Source organism: Lupinus angustifolius, chromosome LG04 (assembly GCF_001865875.1).
Source record: "Lupinus angustifolius cultivar Tanjil chromosome LG04, LupAngTanjil_v1.0, whole genome shotgun sequence".
In the NCBI taxonomy this organism is placed as follows: Eukaryota; Viridiplantae; Streptophyta; class Magnoliopsida; order Fabales; family Fabaceae; genus Lupinus; species Lupinus angustifolius.
The window spans coordinates 3,677,093-3,696,898 of NC_032012.1; positions in this window are offsets into that span (position 1 = coordinate 3,677,093).

Here is a 19,806-nt window from a genome sequence, read left to right on the forward strand (position 1 = left end):
CCCGGTTGATTTGACCGGGGAAGACGTTGTGCCTGTTCGGGTCCTCGTACCCCGCACGGAGGATCCTACCAAGGGAAAAACTCCTACTAGTGGCAAAGGGAAAACTTTCGTCAAACCCTTCTTTCTGTACCGAGTTCCTAAGGAGGTGGAGTCTGAGCTAATCAGCCCTGGAATATTGGATACGATGGACACAATGCCCATGTCCGATCTTCTGAGAAGGGTTCGAGAGGTCGGGGTTTTGGTTGCTTCTATGGCCAAATATTTCGAGGGTGAAAGAGTGTTAGCTACCCGGGTCGGTGAGGATGCTTTGCCAAACTCTAGGAGCCACACTCGGTTGAACTCCACGAGCTGGAGAAGAAGTACGTTGAGGCGCTCAAAGTCGAAGAAGAGCAAAACCTGAGTGTTAGTGAGCAACTGTCGGTGATGACAGTCCAACTCTAGGAAGCTCGGAATGCTGCACTGCATGTGCAGGCTGGCATGGGAGCTACTCAATGGGAAATTGGGGCTTTATATGAACGCCTTGACCGAACGAAGGGAGAGAAGCGTCATCTAGAGACCCAGTTGCAGTTGCCCGAGGAGCGGGATGAGACAAACAAAGGTGATAATGCTCAGTTGACCGAGGAGTTGCCTAAATTGAAGGTGTCTTATGAAGACTTGGAGGAGGATGTCGTCGTGGCGGCCAATGCGAGGTGGGACAACGCCTTTGCTCAGATCCGACTCCTTCTGCCTGACATTGATTGGTCTTGGACCCACATAGACGCCAAGGTCACCCTTGGGGGAGAGCTGATCGCCGACGACGGGGAAGGTCCAGTGAAGCTTCAGATCCCGGGTAGAGATAGGGGGGTTGTAGAATCTTCCTTTTTTCTCATGTAATTTTGATCGGATTTTGCTGTGAATGAAATGCTACTTTTATGTTTATCCAATTTGTGTTTATTGTGTTCCTTCATTTTCTTACGTATACTTGAATTAATTTTTTACTATCTGGTATCCACTTAAACTACCCGAACAAGTCTTTGATAATGACCAAGCTTTGATTAATCAGATATGAACTGGGTGAACTTGCACGAATATAAAATGGCTAACCAATCAATCGGGAAATTAATCATCCGGATAATCGGTAACATCTAGTTTTGAACCTAATTGGTGTTAAAGTGATAGTCGATCGGATCTCCATTATTAACCTGAATGAGAATTTTGAATATCCAATAGTAAATGTCCGACTAACCGTTATTGACCTTGAATGAGAATGTTGAATAATCATTAAGTGATAAATACTCGGCTGGCCATGATTGAACTTGAATAAGATTTTTGAATAATCATTAATAATAAAATTGAATGTTGGGCGTCGCCGGGGACTAACTCACGCCTCTGAGGGGCATATTGTTAGCGACCAAGAAGCTTGGTCCAGGCTTAGATTTGGAAGATGTTAAAAAATTAGGAGAGGGATTGGCCCACGCCTCTGAGGGGCATATTGTTGGTGACCGAGAGGATTTGATCCAGACTTGGGTTTGGAAGTTAAACTGTCATAAGAGGGGGACTGGCCCACGCCTCTGAGGGTCATATTGTTAGCGACTAAGAGTACTTGGTCCAGGCTTGAGTTTGGAAGTTGAACCGCCATAAGAGGGGGACTGGCCCATGCCTCTGAAAGGCATATTGTTGGTAACCAAGAGGACTTGGTCCAAACTTAGATTTGGAAGTTGAACCGCCATAAGAAGGGTACTGGCCCACGCCTTTGAGGGGCATATTATTAGCGACCAAGAATAATATTTTGGAATATCACACATTCGACATTTTTTATATAAAAAATGCTTTTATAGTGATATCTTTACGCCAGAAAGCATCTTTAATGATGCTAGTTTTATCCGTGTTTTCTTATTTTATTTTTAATTTAAGGAGAGACTTACATGAAACCTTATGAGATAGAAGTGAAGAAATGGAAGATAATGAGAAAAGAGTGGAAGAAATACACTTCAAACCTGTGCACTTAAAATTCATGTCCAACGTACGGCTTAAGTAATAACCCCGACTAGTACTCCATGGGACTACATATGAAATTTACAAGAATAAAACTACAATAGTTTATTATGATACTAATTTGACGTTATAAAACTTATATTATCTAAAATATACATTTATGCTAAGTAATATAAATTAAGTATATTTATAAACTTTGTAATTTGTTGTCCTATGGAGTTGTCTCAAGTAATGAAGAGGGTAACTAAGGTATGTAAGAGTCTACTACTTGCAAACTGAATTTTGAAGGGTAAAGAAAAGTTTTAGAACATGTATTTTATAGCTTTCAAATTTTTCTCTACTTTCATTTTTCTCTAAAATCAAACTTGTAAATGAACTTAAATGTCTAGGTTATAGTGATGTGAGGCATGCCTTGACTCTGTTGAGTTAAATATAGAGATCTTCCAAACTTCTGTGATTTTTCTAGTTTAAGATAAATTAAAAACAATAGTACTCGGATTTGAAAGCAACATGACATTCCGAAGAACAAAGGCAGACGTGGAGTTACTTTAGACCACCGAAACATCCATGTCATCCACTACTTCTTTTGTTAATGATTTACACATCGCCTTCATTTGGTTGTATTGTATCACACTATTAAAATGTAGTACCTTTTTTTCCTGCCAACCAAAAAAAATCTTGTCTTTGCTCATAGTGACAATGATATGTGGACTTTCAACCTGAAATCACTTTGGTTTTCACCATGACGAATTATATGTTTTGATGTGTAATCTGAAGTAATGCTTAACTTAACCGCGTAATCAGAAAGGTTATACTTCAATATATGATGAATCATGTAGAGGAATATTGTAAGTGATATAGATGAGATTTGTTCCTTAAATATAACTTGAGTTATATTTAAGTCCCTTAATATTCCTTAAATACAAATAAAGTGTTTAGTTTAAGAAAGTGGGTTTTTAATGACAAAGTGTTTAGTTTAACAAAAGTCAAAACCAAACGGACTCTAAAATCAATTAGAGATAGATGTTTAGGAAATAGTTTTTAAGATTTTAAACCCCCAAAAATGTGTTACCAATTCGTTACAAGCTCTAATGTTTTAAATGCATCGATCCAATAAGCACCTTTTACTTTTGTCATTAGATGAGCATCCTAACCAAGCATCTAATTACATTTCTCAATCTATAACGACGATACATTCTCATTTATATTGCTGGTATGAATGTAAAGCAATTGGTGTAAAAAGACAATAGATCCCGATTAAAAATAATTTAGAACCTTAGTTACTAAACGAAGGGTAATGCCCAATGTTTAAATTTAGAAGATTTGACCTTGATTTTCATCCAAAGTCGAAAATGGACCAAAGACATCGGTTAAATATATGAACCGATGTCTAAAGTTCACTTCCAACATAAATTGCATATTTTAACCAATATCAAAAGTTTACTCCCTGCCTTGAACAAAAGGATTGAGGAAGAAAAGGAAGAAATGAAGAAGTCGTGAGGCTGAGTTAAGGAGAAGAAGATTTAGAGTTAGGAAGAATAGTGGATTAGAGAGATGAGAATGATGAAAGGAATTCAACAATGATTCATCTTGTTATTCAACAAACATAATGCACAAACTATATATAGTAAGTTCACACCTAACTACCAAAACTAACTTTTAAAAACTAGCCAATTATAGAAACCAACTAACTAGCTATTTCTAAGACTCCCCCTTAATTCTAAATCTCTTATTACAAGCATATCACACACAATAACCTCCTCAATTCCTTCAACCTATTAACCTTTACTGATTTTGTCATCACATCAGCAACTTGCAAATTAGTTTTACAATACTTCAAACAAATCTTGCCTATCCTTACCTGGTCTCTAAGAAAGTGATACTTCCTTTCTATATGTTTGCTTCTGCCATGACCAACCAGATTCTTTGCCAAATTAATGGTTGGTTTGTTATCAACAGAGAGCTCCACACTGCCTTCAAACCCAACCATCATCTCTTCAAGTAATGAACTCAACCACAAGGCTTGACAAGCAGCATGACAAGCTGAAACATACTCAGCTTCACAGGGAGAGAGGACAACAATTTCCTATTTCTTTGAGAACCACGACATTGGTGACCCACACAACATGAAAACGTAGCCCATAGTGCTCTTCCTTTCGATCAAATCCCCAGACCAATCTGAATCAGAGAATACAGTGAGTTGTAGCCTACATTTCTCTAACTTATTGGAGAAGAAGACTCCAAAATCAAGTGTACCACTAAGGTACCTTAGGATTCTCATGGCTGCTATGAGATGAGGCTTCCTTGGATCACTCATAAATCTACTTACCAATCCAACACTGAATGAGATTTCACGTCTGGTATGACAAATAAATCTCAAGCAACCAACCATTTGTCTAAACTAAATGCAATCTATAACAGGTCTAGTGTCTCCTCTATCCAGTTTCAGGTTTGGCTTTGCTGGTGTCTCATTCGAATTACAATTAACCATGTTGAATTTCTTTAGAACATCTTGTGTATACTTTCTTTGGTGCATAAAGATTCCTCCTTCATTCTGCTTAAACTTTATGCCTAATAAGTAAGACAGCCTTCCTAGATCAAACATTTCAAATTTTGATTTAAGATTCTGCTTGATCAACTCAACTCCATCTGAATTGCTTCCTGTAATCAGGAGATCATCCACATACAAACAAATAATGAGACATGAGTGTTGCTTGTGCATTTCACATAGACACCATGTTCAATATCATATTTTCTGAATCCTGCTTTTAGGAAGAAAGCATCAATTCTTCTATTCTAAGCTCTTGGAGCTTGTCTCAATACATACAAAGTCTTCTTTAATCTATAGACTTTGTCATCACTGCCTCTGATCACAAATTCATGGGGTTGCTTTATGTAAACTTTCTCATTCAGTGAGCAATTAAGAAAGGCTAACTTCACATCAAGTTGCCACATCTCCCAATTACTCTTGGTTGCTAGAGCCACTATCAATCTAATTGTCTCAAGTCTGGCCACAACATCAAAAACCTCAGAGATGTCCACACTTTCCTTCTGATTGAGGCTTAATTTCACTCGAATTCAGATTTCCAGATGATATGAAGTCACTTGGATTCCATTCCAGAGGAATTTGAATTACAGGTTCTGTCATCTTCTGTTTTTCAGTCCAAGTGCTTGACTCATTGAAGTGCACATCACTGCTGAATAAGACTTGATTAGTCTTAGGATTAAGTAGCTTATAAGATCGTGTGGAATGATAACCCACAAAGATCAAGAGCTCACTCTTGTCATCCAACTTTCTTCTTTTCTGATCATGGATATGTCTATAGCAAGCTGATCCAAAGATTCTAAAGTGTGTAACTGAGGTCCTCTTGCCAGACCAGACTTCCTCAGGCACTTTAGATTCCAATTTCTTTGTTGGACAATGATTAAGAACATATGATGTTGTTGTTGCAACCTCACCCTATAAACCATGTGTTAAGTTTCTGGACTTTAGCATGCTCCTAACCATGTTAAGAATGGTTCCATTTCTTCTTTTAACTACTCCATTATGCTGAGGAGTATAGGGTGTAGTCGCCTCATGCAGAATTCCATTCTCAGTGCAAAACAACATGAATTATTTGGAAGTGAATTCACCTCCTCAATCAGTTCTCAGCACCTTAATTGATCTTTCTGATTGTTTTTCTGTCATGTACTTGAAGGACTTGAATATACAAAACACATCACTCTGGAGCTTCATCAAGTATAGCCAGATTTTTCTGCTGAAGTCATCAACAAATGTGACAAAATATTTATTTCTACCAAGTGAGGGAACCTCAAAAGGTCCACAAACATCATAATAGAGAATATGCAGAAGACTATTGATTGTTGAAGCAGTGAATTTGCTAAAGAATGATCTTGGTTGCTTGCTAATCTGGCAGCTTTCACAGACCTTCTTTGGTATCTGAATTGAAGGCAAACCAAGAACCATCTTATTTTTTTCATGAGACTAAGGTCTTTGAAATTCAAATGACCAAGTCTCATGTGCCATAGCCATACATCTTCACTCAGTGTTTCAGCATTAAGACATTGAGATTTAATTGCATTAAGATTTACCTGAAAAGTTCTTTTTTGAGTGAGAGGTGCTCTTATGATCTTCTTCCTGGTTGAATCAAAGATTTCAAGTTGATCATCCTACATACTCACAGAGAACCCCTTTTTCTAATAGTTAACCAAGGCTGGTCAAGTTGTGACTCATGTTTGACACAAAAAGCACTTCATAAATCAAAGCATTCCTGCTATCTTTTATTTTGATCACAACATCTCCAGTCCCTTCTGCTTGGATAGTTCTGTTATCAGCAAACCTTACTTTTCTCTTATTGCTAGCATCAAAGTTGACAAGTCATTCTCTATGGTCTGTCATGTGATTTGAGCACCCAGAGTCCACATACCAGATTTCTTCACTGTTGTTGCCTTGGCTTGTTGTCATCATTAACAAGATGGGTGAATCATCATCAGCATAGTTATTGTCTTCCTTCACCATGTGACCTTCATCATGGTGTTGTCTATTGTGAGTATGAGAATATCTTGGTTGTGCTTGACACTCAAAAGAGAAGGGGCCCAATTTACTGCAATTGAAGCACTTCACTCTTTTTATATCTACTTCCTTCCTTCATCCCCTCCAGCTGCTACCACTTCCTCTCTTTGAGTAAGTTGATGTGTGATCAAGATCAATTCTTTCTTGATCTTGAAATGCAGATCTGCCCGAGTTCTTCCCCCTGTAGTCTTTCCCCTACTTGTAAGTCTGAGCTTGCAATGCTTGACTGACTTTATCATTTGATCTCTCAATGAGTCTTTGCTCATGAGCCTCGAGGGAGCCCTGAAGATCTTCTAGCTTCAAATCTACAAGTCTTTTTTATTCTTCAATAGCAACAACTATATGATAAAAATTTGGGGTAAGAGTTCTCAGGATCTTTTCAACAATAGCTTGATAAACTATAACTTCACCACAAGCCTTCATCTGGTTTGTAAGACAAATGATCCTTTTGAAGAATTGGGCAACCTTTTCATTCAACTCCATTTGCATCAATTCATATTGGCGCCTCAAGGTTTGGAGTCTAACATTCTTCAATTGTTATGCTCCCTTGTTACATTTCTCTAAGATCTGCCATGCCTCTTGTGAAGATTGTGCTGAAGCAATCTTCTCAAAGTGTGCTACATCAACACACTGATGAAGAAGGCACATGGCTTTGCAATCCTTCCTTTTGTTCTCCTTGTGTGCCAATTTTATTGTTATGATGAATCTGCCTCAAGTTGAGGGTAACCAAGCTCAACAATTTTTGAGATTTCTTGTAACCCATGATTTCCCTCATTTGAATGCTCCATTTATTCCAAATTTTGCCATCGAGGACATGTAGGCTAGCTGGAAAGCTTGTGCTTGTGTGCCCCATTCAAGAAAAGAAAGAGAAGGAAATTGGAGAGAATTAAATGCATTGGATCTCACTTGTGCTCTTTATACCAATTTGTTGGGGGAACTTGAGTTCACTCCCTACCTTGAACAAAAGGATTGAGGAAGAAGAAGAAGAAGAAAAGAAGAAGTCGTGAGGCTGAGTTAGGGAGAAGAAGATTTAGAGTTAGGAAGAATAGTGGATTAGAGATATGAGAATGATTAAAGGAATTAAGCAATGATTCATCTTGTTATTCAACAAACATAATGCACAAACTATTTATAGTAAGTACACACCTAACTACCAAAACTAACTTTTAAAAACTATCCAATTATAGAAACCAACTAATTAGCTATTTCTAACATTTTCTAACAAGGAAATCGTGTCAGATTTAAGTAAAGAAATTGCTTAAATGATAGATCGATGTTTCACAAAATCTCATCTAATTAGAATTCTCTAAAGAACTTTTCTATGGAATTGGATTGTAAATATACCTGGAAATCCACCACTATGATAAAGAGCTTATTTCAATCAAGAATAAAATATTGTACAACTCATTAATGAGTATCCTAGTTGGCTTACAAAAGTATAACATTTAAACATGATTGAATCAAAAAAGAGACAAATCAAAAGGACATTAATTTAAAAGCAAAAACAATTGATCAGATATCTAGGTGAATCCCAACATTATTTTAGCAATCTATTTTCTTTGAAATTAATTTTCACCACACTCTTCGATCTCTAATAGAAAACAAAGGAGGTTGAATCCCAACATTAAAAGTATATTTTACATTAATGTATTAATTCAATAAAACCATACATATTGATTGTATAAGGAATTGACTCACTAGTCACTATAACAAATATTATCACATAGACAAAGTTTGGAGGTGTACCATAGAAAAAATAAAAGTAAATATTAATATTGGTCCCCTCATATGAGGCACTGAGATGAAAGATCCAAATTCACGAAAGTTGGATTTCTTTTTCCGTGAATTATATGAAGTCACAAATGAAAAATAACTTCTCGAAAGAAGTGCCTATGAAAACATTATGTAAAAGGAAATAAATGATACCAAACAGCACAAAAGCAACGCAGAAAAAGAAAACGGATGCTGGCTGAGTGAGTGTAATAGATAGAGAGGATGAACAACATCCACCTGCCACGTTGTCCCTTACTGAGGGTTTTTTTAGAACTTCACCGAATAATTGGAATGATGATGCTCTAAAAAGAGTCAAAAGAAAGATGAAAAAACAAATTTGCTTGTTCTCATTTGATTTTAGTTAGAGAGAGAGAGAACGTGCTTAGGGAATGAAATTACATCTATATCAATATTACTTAATTTATACTACTTAATAAAGGAAAAAACACAAAATAACAACCCCACCATGATGTAATTTGCGAATTCCTATTTTGAAAGAAAACAAATTGCTAAAATAATGTTCTTATTTTTACAAAAAAAAACAATATAACATTATCTTCTTATTTCATTATCTTCTTATTTCTACAAAAAAACATATAACATTATCTTCTTATTTTGAAAGTGCATCTAAAAAAGTTGAACATTACAGCAATTGAATAAATTCAATTGCAAACTATAAATATTTAACACAAAATACTAAAATTTTCATTTATAACGTACAAATTACATGTTACAAACAATACAAAATCGGGTTGACAGACACGACAATAACTATCAACACGCTAGTAGGAATAAAAGAAAAATAGATTAGATTATCTTTATCCATTCATTCTTAACACTATTGCGAGGACCATATTCGACTAGGCGATCCGACCGGTTTGACCTCAGACCAGACTTGAAAATAGCTCTGATTTATAGTCTTAACCGAATGAAGAGTTGAACTAGAGAAATTTCGGTGTGATTTTATTAAAATTAAAAAAAAAACAATAGTCTAATGTTTTGTTTTACCTTCGTTCAAAAAAGATTGAGATATATTACTTCAATATAATTATATATATAACTATTAGTTATATAAAATTTTACATTTATATATAATTATATATAAGGTTACCTGGTCCAATCGAACGGTTTAACTAGTTAAACTTAATACGATAAATTTTTCTTAAAATAAAAAAAAATAAACAATAGTCTAATGTTTTGTTTTACCTCTATCCAAAAAAGATAGAGATATGTTACTTTAATATAATTATACGTAAATATTAGTTATATAAAATTTTATATTTATATATAAAGTTACCCAATCCAATCGGACGGTTTAATCAGTTTAAAATTAATACGATAAATTTTTCGCTTTGATGTCTGACTCAAGTTTTATTACATTATTATTCTTATTAAACTAAGAATATTTTTCACACATTTATAATTATGAGATTCTTATTTCTTATGAATACTGATGGTAGAAGAACAATTTTATATTTATTCTTATAAGAATATATGGTTCTCAATGGTAGAAAGAATGCAAGAGCAATCATTTGTTAATATAAAATATATATGTGTGAGCGAGTTGTGCACGACCAGGCTTTATGAGTTTGTGGCAAGTGCGTCTTGCATGTCCATAATTAATGGGCTCCCAAATATTTTTCTTCTCTTACAACTAATTGTATCTCTATAACTTATGGTAGTATTTTTATTGTTTTTAAAATTTGATGTGTTATCTATTATTGTTATTACTCTATACAAAAATTTAGCATTCAATATTATGTTGACAGTAATAATTATTATTTTATATTATATAGTTTATGTATAATTAGAATAACGGTCTGACTAGAGAAAGAAAAATATGAGAACCTTTAATGTTTATTAACAAGATTACCGCATGTTGTATTCTCACACTTGTATTGGATCTCTTTTATTTAAAATCTATTTATAAATATTAGGACAGTACTGAGGTTGTAAGACTCAAATAAAAACAGAGAAAAAATAATATGTTATTCTTAATTTATGAGAATGTTTAATAAATTATAAAATAAGGTATAAGATCCAAATAAGAACGAAATTAATATTCTTCAATGAAGATAATACTAGGGTTGCTTTGGAAAGACAAAATTCCTATTAGGTTTAGATTTTTTTAATATTTCTTTAACACGACACATTGAGTGGAGCACACGGAGGATAGGGCCTACCCGTGAGGGCGTAAAACATAAGGCCCATAATTAATGACCCAAATATTATTATTATTCAACACATAAATTTTAAGTATTGTCAATTATTATTACTATATGCATAAATTTATTAAATATTTTTGTTAATTGTAATAATCAATTTGTTATATTAAATTTATGGAGGAAAATTTTAGAATTTTAATGTGAATTGGTTTTGTAAGTCATAACTCTATTGTGGCCCATTCCCGCATAGAGAAAATAAATGCAAAAGGGCATAGTGATACAGTATTTTTTTGGCAGAACAAAACGCTAGTCGTGATGTGAGAGGTGAGGAAATGATTTTGTAATCGATTGCTTTATGATTGATGAACATTGAAAACGTATTCAATTGACAGTGAGTGGAGGAAAAAGTCTCTTTTTTAATCTAAAGTTATTTGTTTTAACTTTTTCTTTTTCAACTCTGACATCTGAATAAAAGTGATCAGAGAAATAGCTATCTATTAATTATGAGGTTATGATGACTATATGAGCAACAGGCCATGCATGGTGTAGTTGGCTTCATTAATGCACTACACTTTGCACTATGGTACTAAATGACATATTGGTAGGCTTTCTAATTAGATTTCGGGTGTAAAATTTATATATTTTTAATATAAAGATTTATATACAGTTATTATATTATTTATTTGATTTGTTTAAGGAGTCAATCATAATTAAATATGAATGATGAAATAATAATCTATAAAACTCATATAATGTTGGTACATATATTTTTCGTTAGATTTTTCGCCCTAATTTCTTAATCTAGTATACCCTTTGCTAAGACCTATGCTGATAGCTGTATATTGTAATGGTTAATTTCGTGTAATAACCGCATTTCAAATTTACTGTTTTAAGGAAGTTTTTCCAGCTGAATCTAGGGTTGGTAGCTATTTTCGTCCAATGTAGGTAGAAAGTTCACATAATTTAGTTAATAGTCTTGAGTTTGGGTCTCCAACTGCATCAAATCATCACATAGAACATTTGATAGTGGTAATGATCATATCTGACTCAAATATAATTGCTTCTCATAAAACAAATCATGAATCAAAATTGACTAAGAGTTTGAATATTTTTGAAGAGTGAGATTCTAACATTTTTGTTCAAATTTCACTTTTCTCATTCCTTAATCCTCCTCTTGGCTTTATTAGCCCTTGGAGTTCATCAAAGCACTTCACTTACACTCTTTGCCATAACCACAAAACGGATCTGGACTTTACAATAAACATTTATTATTAGAAAATGTATACATAACAAGTGAGTGTGAAGTATAATTTTTTTTACTAATATAATCAAATTGTAAAAATTAAACAAAAGAAATATGCTATTAACATTGTGTTTGGTTTCCAAAGGTAAAGTTCAGGAAAGAAGGTTGAGAAAAGAAAATGAGTACAAATATAGTATTTTTTAGTTATTGGGAACCATTGAGAATAGAAAGAATAGAGGTAAGTCCTTTTTCCAATTTAAAGTATCTTAGCTAGGTTTTAGCATGACTACTAGGTGAGATATTAGTCCTAGACATGGTTTGAGACACAATTTGAGACAATAGATCTTTGTGAGTTACTCATGCTTAATACTTTTTCCCCTAAGTTTTCTTTAAACATATGTGGATAAAGAAAATAGATATGGGATCCACAATTTTTTAAATTTCCTTTCACCTTACAACCAAACAATAAAAGATTCTCTCCCTTTTCTTCCCTTTATTTTTACCCTCAGGCAAACACAATGCATGTATATAAATCTGCATATGGGTAATTAGTGTTATAATTTATTGGTATTGGAGGCTTGTATTTTTGTTGATGTGCATGCGTGTGTGGGACAGTGATGAGGGAGAGAGGGATATATTGAGTGACTGAGCTTTCACATCATGCCCTTGAGAAGTGAGGCTGAAAATGTCCTTAACGAAAGTGGCTGACTCTATAGTATGCCCCGCATTTAAAGCCGGTTCTGTTTCTATAATGTCCAACTCTTTGTATCTTTGTACCTTATTTATTGTCCATCCTTTCTTTTCATCTTTTCTGCTTTCTTGATTACGACCTCTGCTACACATCCCAATGTTTTTTTCCCTTTCTTTTCTTTTTAGACATTTTTATTATCAAGAAGATAATATAAGGTCTCATTGTATTGTATTCTAAGGGTATATTAAGAGTGGAGAGTCACATGTAAGATACTATATTCTGAATCAAAATCTTAAAATATTAGTTTCAAGCATTATCTAATTATAAACTATTTCATACCTCCTCTCATATTCAATATGAGACTTCGTATTTGAATAAACTTCACAATCTACAAGAGTTCAATTCTGGAAAATAACACTTATTGAGAGGATAATCATACATCCTAAAAGATATTAATTTCTGATTCATAAAGTGAGTATGAAAATAAGGTGTTATACCAAAAAAAAGTTGTCCTTTATTAATAATTACTGAAATTACGTTTCTTAGTTAACCACTTAAAACTAAAACTGGTTGTTTTGTTTTCCCAAATTAAAGGGATGTGCAAGAATTATATCCCAATATTGTATTGAACTGTCAAGCAAGCTCATTTCAATTCATAACTAAGTTCAAATTCCATCATTGATTAGAGGACGTTGTATATGAGTAATGTATAAAGTACATTGGTAAGCACTCTTTGAATTATAGCAACTGCCCAATTGGCATAGTGTTACAAATTATGGGTAACTTGTTGGAATTTCTTCTAACATAACTAACTCACCTTTTTTTTCATAAAAAGAATTATGGTGCCAAGAATTATCATTAGTATTATTTCTCACAGCTACTATATATATATATGAACCAAAGTTGGGGTATGGCTAATGGTTTCACATTTGAACATTCAGTACTTTGACAACTTCTAGATAACTTTAATATCTAAAATAGTATACTTTGCTAATTAACAAAGTAGGTTTCTTTTGCTCACAAAATAAAATGCAGTTATGGAAGATCACTAGCTACAATCAATAGAGAACATTTCCACTTATTCAATGACCTGCACTTAGAGCTAATTTCAACTAGGCCTATATAAAGTTAACTTTGGATATAGTTCAGTCAAAAACTCTACTTTCTTTTTATATTTTTCTTTCATGTTGGGTACCAGAATAGGAAAATTTAATTTCAGTTCAGTTATAGGTTATGTCTTGGAGGTGGTTGGGAGTGGTTACTAAATGAAACAAAAGGTTACTACTTTAGTTATATGCCATTAAGGTTGAGACCTTATAGGTCTTCTCTTGGAACTTGAGTTTTGTTTGTTCAGCCAAAGTATTTTTTGGTACTAAGAAGGATATATTCACTTTTTTTTAGGTAATTAACTAATCTATTTTGGAATTCGTGATTGTTCATCTCAATAAGTGTTGCTCATAGGAATCGAATCCTAAACTTTTTTATCTTTATGGGGATCTAGCGCAACCTTATACTACTAGACAAAAGTCTTATTGGTGTAGCCAAAGTGTTTGTCCTTCATGTTCTCAAATTACTGGTACTAATCTACATTGAAATGCTTTCCATGATAGACTTTCTAGCGGTTCCTTTCTTGTTTATTAACTCAACCCACAAAAGCTGAACAACTTTAAAACATTAAATAAGAGATGTATATACTTTTACATCTCTCAACTTGATCTTATGATCAAAACTTTAAAGATAATAATGGGGACCAAGAAGGTAAAAACTGGTGTGGTGGTCCAATTTTTTTTGCTGGACCCAAACCCTAAAATAATATCAGGACTTAGAATTCACCAAGATGCACTTATATACCAGGCTACCAGCTATCATGGATTACTGTTCAGTCCCTTTTATCTATACCTATATTGCAGGGTCATTCTTAAATAGAGTGAGATTTGTCCTTGGTAATGGTGTGGTATATACCAATTAAGGGTATATCTCTAAATATTTGTGAAGACTTAGTTAGTGTCTTGACCCTTAGGTTGTTGGAAAATTTAAATCAACGATGAACAATATCTACCACCACATGAGGTCAAGTAAAGGGCACTGCATCAAATAAATCAGAGAATGGAATAAGGCATAAAGCAATTGACTCAGTGATTTGATATAAATAATTGCTTTATTATGGAGCTATACTCTAGGGACTAGGGCCTAAGAAGAAATGGTCCTCAATAGAACCTTAGCTATGACTTGCTAGGGTTTTGTTTTCTTTTGGGAATTGATACCAGTCTTACTACTAATTTCCAATGTTCCTCAGTTTCATAAGTATCAAATGACTATTAAGCTGCATGAAAAATGACAATTGAAAAAAAGAGAAATATGACCAAATTTAAAATCATTCACATCTCCTTAATTTAAAATCATAAAGAAAATAAATTTCTACTAAAAATTTCAAACTGGTAGGGAAAAAAGGTCAAGCATGGACCAACCAAAAGGTATATAGTTAAAAAAACAATCAATATAGCAGCTATATAAAGTAACACATATAAAATTAATTAAATATATTACATGCCACCTTAAGACTTTAGCTAATTCATGCATTTGACTATTGTCATACTATTCTGAACATATTTCCTAGGTTATGTAGCCTTATGTCATGCAATAATGGAAAATTACATAATTTACTATGACTTGGTTTTGTTCGTAGTCTCACCTAATATATGCATTTTGAATGTGATGGATATCCTCTTGCTAAATATAAGTGTAAAACTAATTTATATTTTGACATTTTCTCATGGACCCTTTGGATTCAATAGCTACCAGTTAAATGGGCCCAAAATAAACCAGCTATCCGTTATATATGTCCTACAATATATGATCTCCTAATGGCACCCATGGGCCTAAAATCTAGTTACTCCAACAATAAGACGTGGGCTTCCATATTTGGTTCGAGCCTGCAATTTTATACATGGATCAACCTTTACTTGCAGGCACCGTGAAGAGGAAGCATGTAAGGGAAAGGAATGTATTTTTATTGTGTAAACAATCACTTTGGTCAAGATAGTGTAGGCATCCATCACTCTAGCCCATGAAAGATAGAAATTTCACGCTTAGGAAATCTCTTACTTTTACTGTTTTGACTTGGCATTTTTTCTGCATCATTTTCTACTGCAACATATTCTAATTTTATAGTAGAAAAAACCATAAAATCAGTCAACTAATTCACTCCCCTCTCTTAGTTGTCATATAATATTTATAGTTGGATCAGAGCTTAGTTTGGGTAAGTTACTCCCAAAGATCCGAAACTTTCGATGGCCTCGAAGTCTTTACTAGGAGAAGGTTTTGATATTAATAGGCCTCCAATTTTTATTGGAGAACATTATGTATTCTAGAAAATCAGAATGATAATCTTTATAGCATCCATAGACTTAGATATATGAGACTCAGTAGAAAAAGGTCCATTCGAACCAAACATGGTAGTTAAAGAGGTTAAACAACCAAAACCAAAATATTCATGGACCAATGAAAAGAGAAATAGAGTCCAATATGACCTTAATGCTAAAAATATTCTTACTTCGGCTTTACGAGAAAAAGAATTCTTTAGAGTGTCAAGTTGAAAATCATCAAAAGAAATATGGGACACTCTAGAAAGGATACATGAAACCGAAACAATAAAAAGGTCGACAACTAACAGTGAAACATCAACATTGGGGCAAGACTCCACATGATCTATATGTAGAAAGCAGATCATCTTAAACGTGCTTGTTCATCCTTACAAAGTCAACATATTTTCTAAAGAAAGAAGGACAAGAAGCGTAGAAGAACAAATGTCATATCAGAATAAAATGATGTTCGTTCAAATTCAAAAACAAAAGGAGAGAAACAATTACATCTTTCCTTGATAGCTTAACACCAGTCATAAGATGATTATGAAGTTAGTAATTCTAAACCAAATGATACATTTTCATATGATAAGTTACAAAATACTTTCAATATGTTGCATAAAGAATATGTTAAGTTTTCCAAACATTTCCTAAAACTGAAAAAGGAAGTTCTTATTCTAGAAACCATAACAAAATACCAAAAAAAGATATTGAAAAACCATATTCTTCTTGTCAAAAATGTATTGCTCTTGAAACTAATTTTTTTTGCAGTAAGTTCTAAAATTAGTAAGTTAAACAAGAGCAGTCACAATTTAGGCTGAATTATAAGTGTTCAAAGTCATACCAAAGATCGGAGAAGTCTAGGCTACACAAATAGCCTAAATGGTACATCAACCCACATCTTTTTATTGCAAAAATGTAGGTCATACTCCTAATTTATGTTATATTAGAAAAATTGGTATTCAAGTATAGATGGCAAAACGGGCATTACCTGTGGGCACACCTGCATATTTTTGCGGACAATGCATACAAATTTTGCACATTTGCTCGTTTCACCCATCCCATTTTGCTCGCCAAGTTCGCGGGCATTTCCGTTGGGCATGAGGGTGGCCCACGGCCGGTCCATAAGCATAATTTACGAAAAAAGTAAGAAAACTTTAAATAAGTTATGTTGTAAAGTGATTTTTAATCCCTAAAAAAATTATAATCTAATGTGATTTGTTAAACTTCATATAAAATATCAAAAAATTATTAATTTTTTTATCTTCAACTACTTTATTTAATTTCATTTCATTTATTATATGAATTTTTTTATTTTTTTAATTACTTAACAATGCTTGCGGACCGCCCGCAAGCTCGTTAGTCCGTTTTAAAATGGGCAGGACATTGAATTTTGTCCGTTAAATCAATGTGGGTATGCCCACACCTGCTTAAATTTTTTCGGGAATTCGCGGGCGCGGGCTAAATGGGTCGGGCTACCCATTTTGCCATCTCTAATTCCAACTAGTCAATATGTTTGGGCTGAGAAATGTGCTAACCCCGCAGGACCCATATTACATTTGGTACCTAGAATTTCTTTTAGTCATGTATGAACTATATTTAACTATTTAAATGAATGCTATGTTATGTCATGTATATTCCATTATCTTATACCATTTGATATTATTCACAAATTCATACTTCTATTTTAAAAGAAACTCTGACATTGGGTTTCAAATCAAGTCAAACATATCTTATTACTCTTTGATATCTAATATATATATATATTGTGTTGGACACCTGACTTTTCTTCTTTTTGATGAAGTCAAAAGAGGGAGAAAAGTTAGAGTTTGTGTATATTTTTCTGTCAAAATTTTAATTCACATACAACAAAGCAAAGGGGGAGCATACAAGATAGGGGAGCATACTCAAAGTCAAACAAAGTCATATCATATGAAGTATGCTGAATCTCAGAAAAATTCAAATCCGAAATTTCAAAAGATGTTGGTTTGTCATTATCAAAAAAAGGGAGATTGTGAAGAAGATATTGCTCCTGACCTTGGAACGATTTTGATGAAGACACCAAGATCACAAAAAGAAGAAAAAGGAAGAAGACTATGAAGACATAGAAGATTCAAGTTTCAAGTTTCAAGGAAATTATAGATTAAGTCTTCAATGAGTACTTCTATCTTTACGCTCAATTTATATTTAGTAGCAATGTTCAAAGAATTCAAAATGATTTTCAAAAGAATTGAATAAGTCTTGAAACAATCTCAAAAATGCTAAGTAAGAAGTTACTTGACCTGAGTAACAAGTTACTAGATCTGGGTAAGAAGTTACTTGGATTGTGTGACAGTTGGTAACATGTTACTAGAACTACATAACATATTATCTGAGTATGAAAACAGTTGCAAAGCATAACTAACACTCAGTAACCGATTAATTACTTGTATTAATCGATTATTACTTTGGACAGAAACTTTTGGCAACCAATTACACAGTCCTGATAATCGATTACCCATAGTTGTTGGAAACCATATTTTCAAATTTAAATGAACAACTTTTATCCCAAGTGAATGGGTTTCATTCCAATCATGTCTCCTCTTCATGAATGGATACTTTGGCTGATTGGAAGTCTGTTTAAAGGCACTGAGACATTTAATGCAAGAGAGAATCAATAGAACAAATTTTCATAACTTAGTGATACAATTTTTGCACTCTTTTGAAACTTTGATTCTAAACTTTCAGATTTTCTGAAGTTGCTTCAAGTGCAAAGTTCTAAAGTTTTTCAAATATTTTAGAGCATTGTTTGCTGAGTATATATTTAGAGCCAAAAGGATTACAAGTTATAGCATTGTCAAACTTTTAAAAGCAATCTTGTCATTAATAAATTCTTCATCTTGTTGTTAACTTTTCATCACAAGGGTGTGGTGAGAAGGGGAAATGGTTCACTTGTAAAGGCAATCCTATGTGAATTATGTGAATCTCATAGGCTAAACACTAAAGAGTTGGATTAAATATATATTTTATCATAGAATTCAAGAGTTGAAGATTAAATATGTTGGACCAGACTACGATCGAGGAGCCTCCAACCACCAGGAAGTTCCATTGTTACCGGGATATGAGAAGAGCAAAGAGCCACAAGTGAGACACCACGTCTTGAACCAAAAACATTAAGGCATTAGTTCCATGGGTCTTTTCTACTTATAAATTTTTTCACTCTTCCCCGCATATCCAATATGAGACTTCACACTTGAATAAACCTAACAATTTCTCCCTCAAGTGTGGGTACCATACACTTTCCAGTTCGCTCCCCCTTAAGTCCACCATGTCCCAGCTGAACCATCGACTCTAATACCACTTGTTGGACTAGACTACGACCGGGGAGCCTCCAACCACCGGGGAGTTCCATTATTAGCGGGGTGAAGAGCCACAAGTAAGACACCATGTCTTGAACCAAAACCTTAAGACATTAGTTTCATGGGCTTTTTCTACTTATAAACTCTTTTACTTCTCCTCGCATATCCAATATGAGAATTCACACTTGAATAAACCCAACAACATAAGCTTTGAAAATGATGTAGAATAACAAAATAGTGAGACCGGATAATATACATATTGAGGTTTGGAAAGTTCAAGGAGAGCAAATAATTAATGGCTTAGAAAATTGTTCAATGATATTATAAGGTCTAAGAATATGTTATGTGAGTGGATAAAAATCACTTTAATTCCTATTTGTAAGAACAAAGGAGATATACAAAATTGTGCAAACTATATTTGGATTAAACTAATGAGCCATAAAAAACCCCGACAAGGATTAGTTCCTTACCCGAAAAGGTAGGGGATACCCTTGGCAGTACCAAAAAATTCATGAGCCATACTACTATATATGGAAGGATAATTGGGTAGATGTTAAGACAAAATACACGTATTACTGAAAACCAATTTGGATTTATATTAGAGATGTCGATCTTGAACAATATATACTTGCTACGATGATTGATAAAGAAATATTGAAAGGGCCACAAAGTCTTACATGAAGTTTT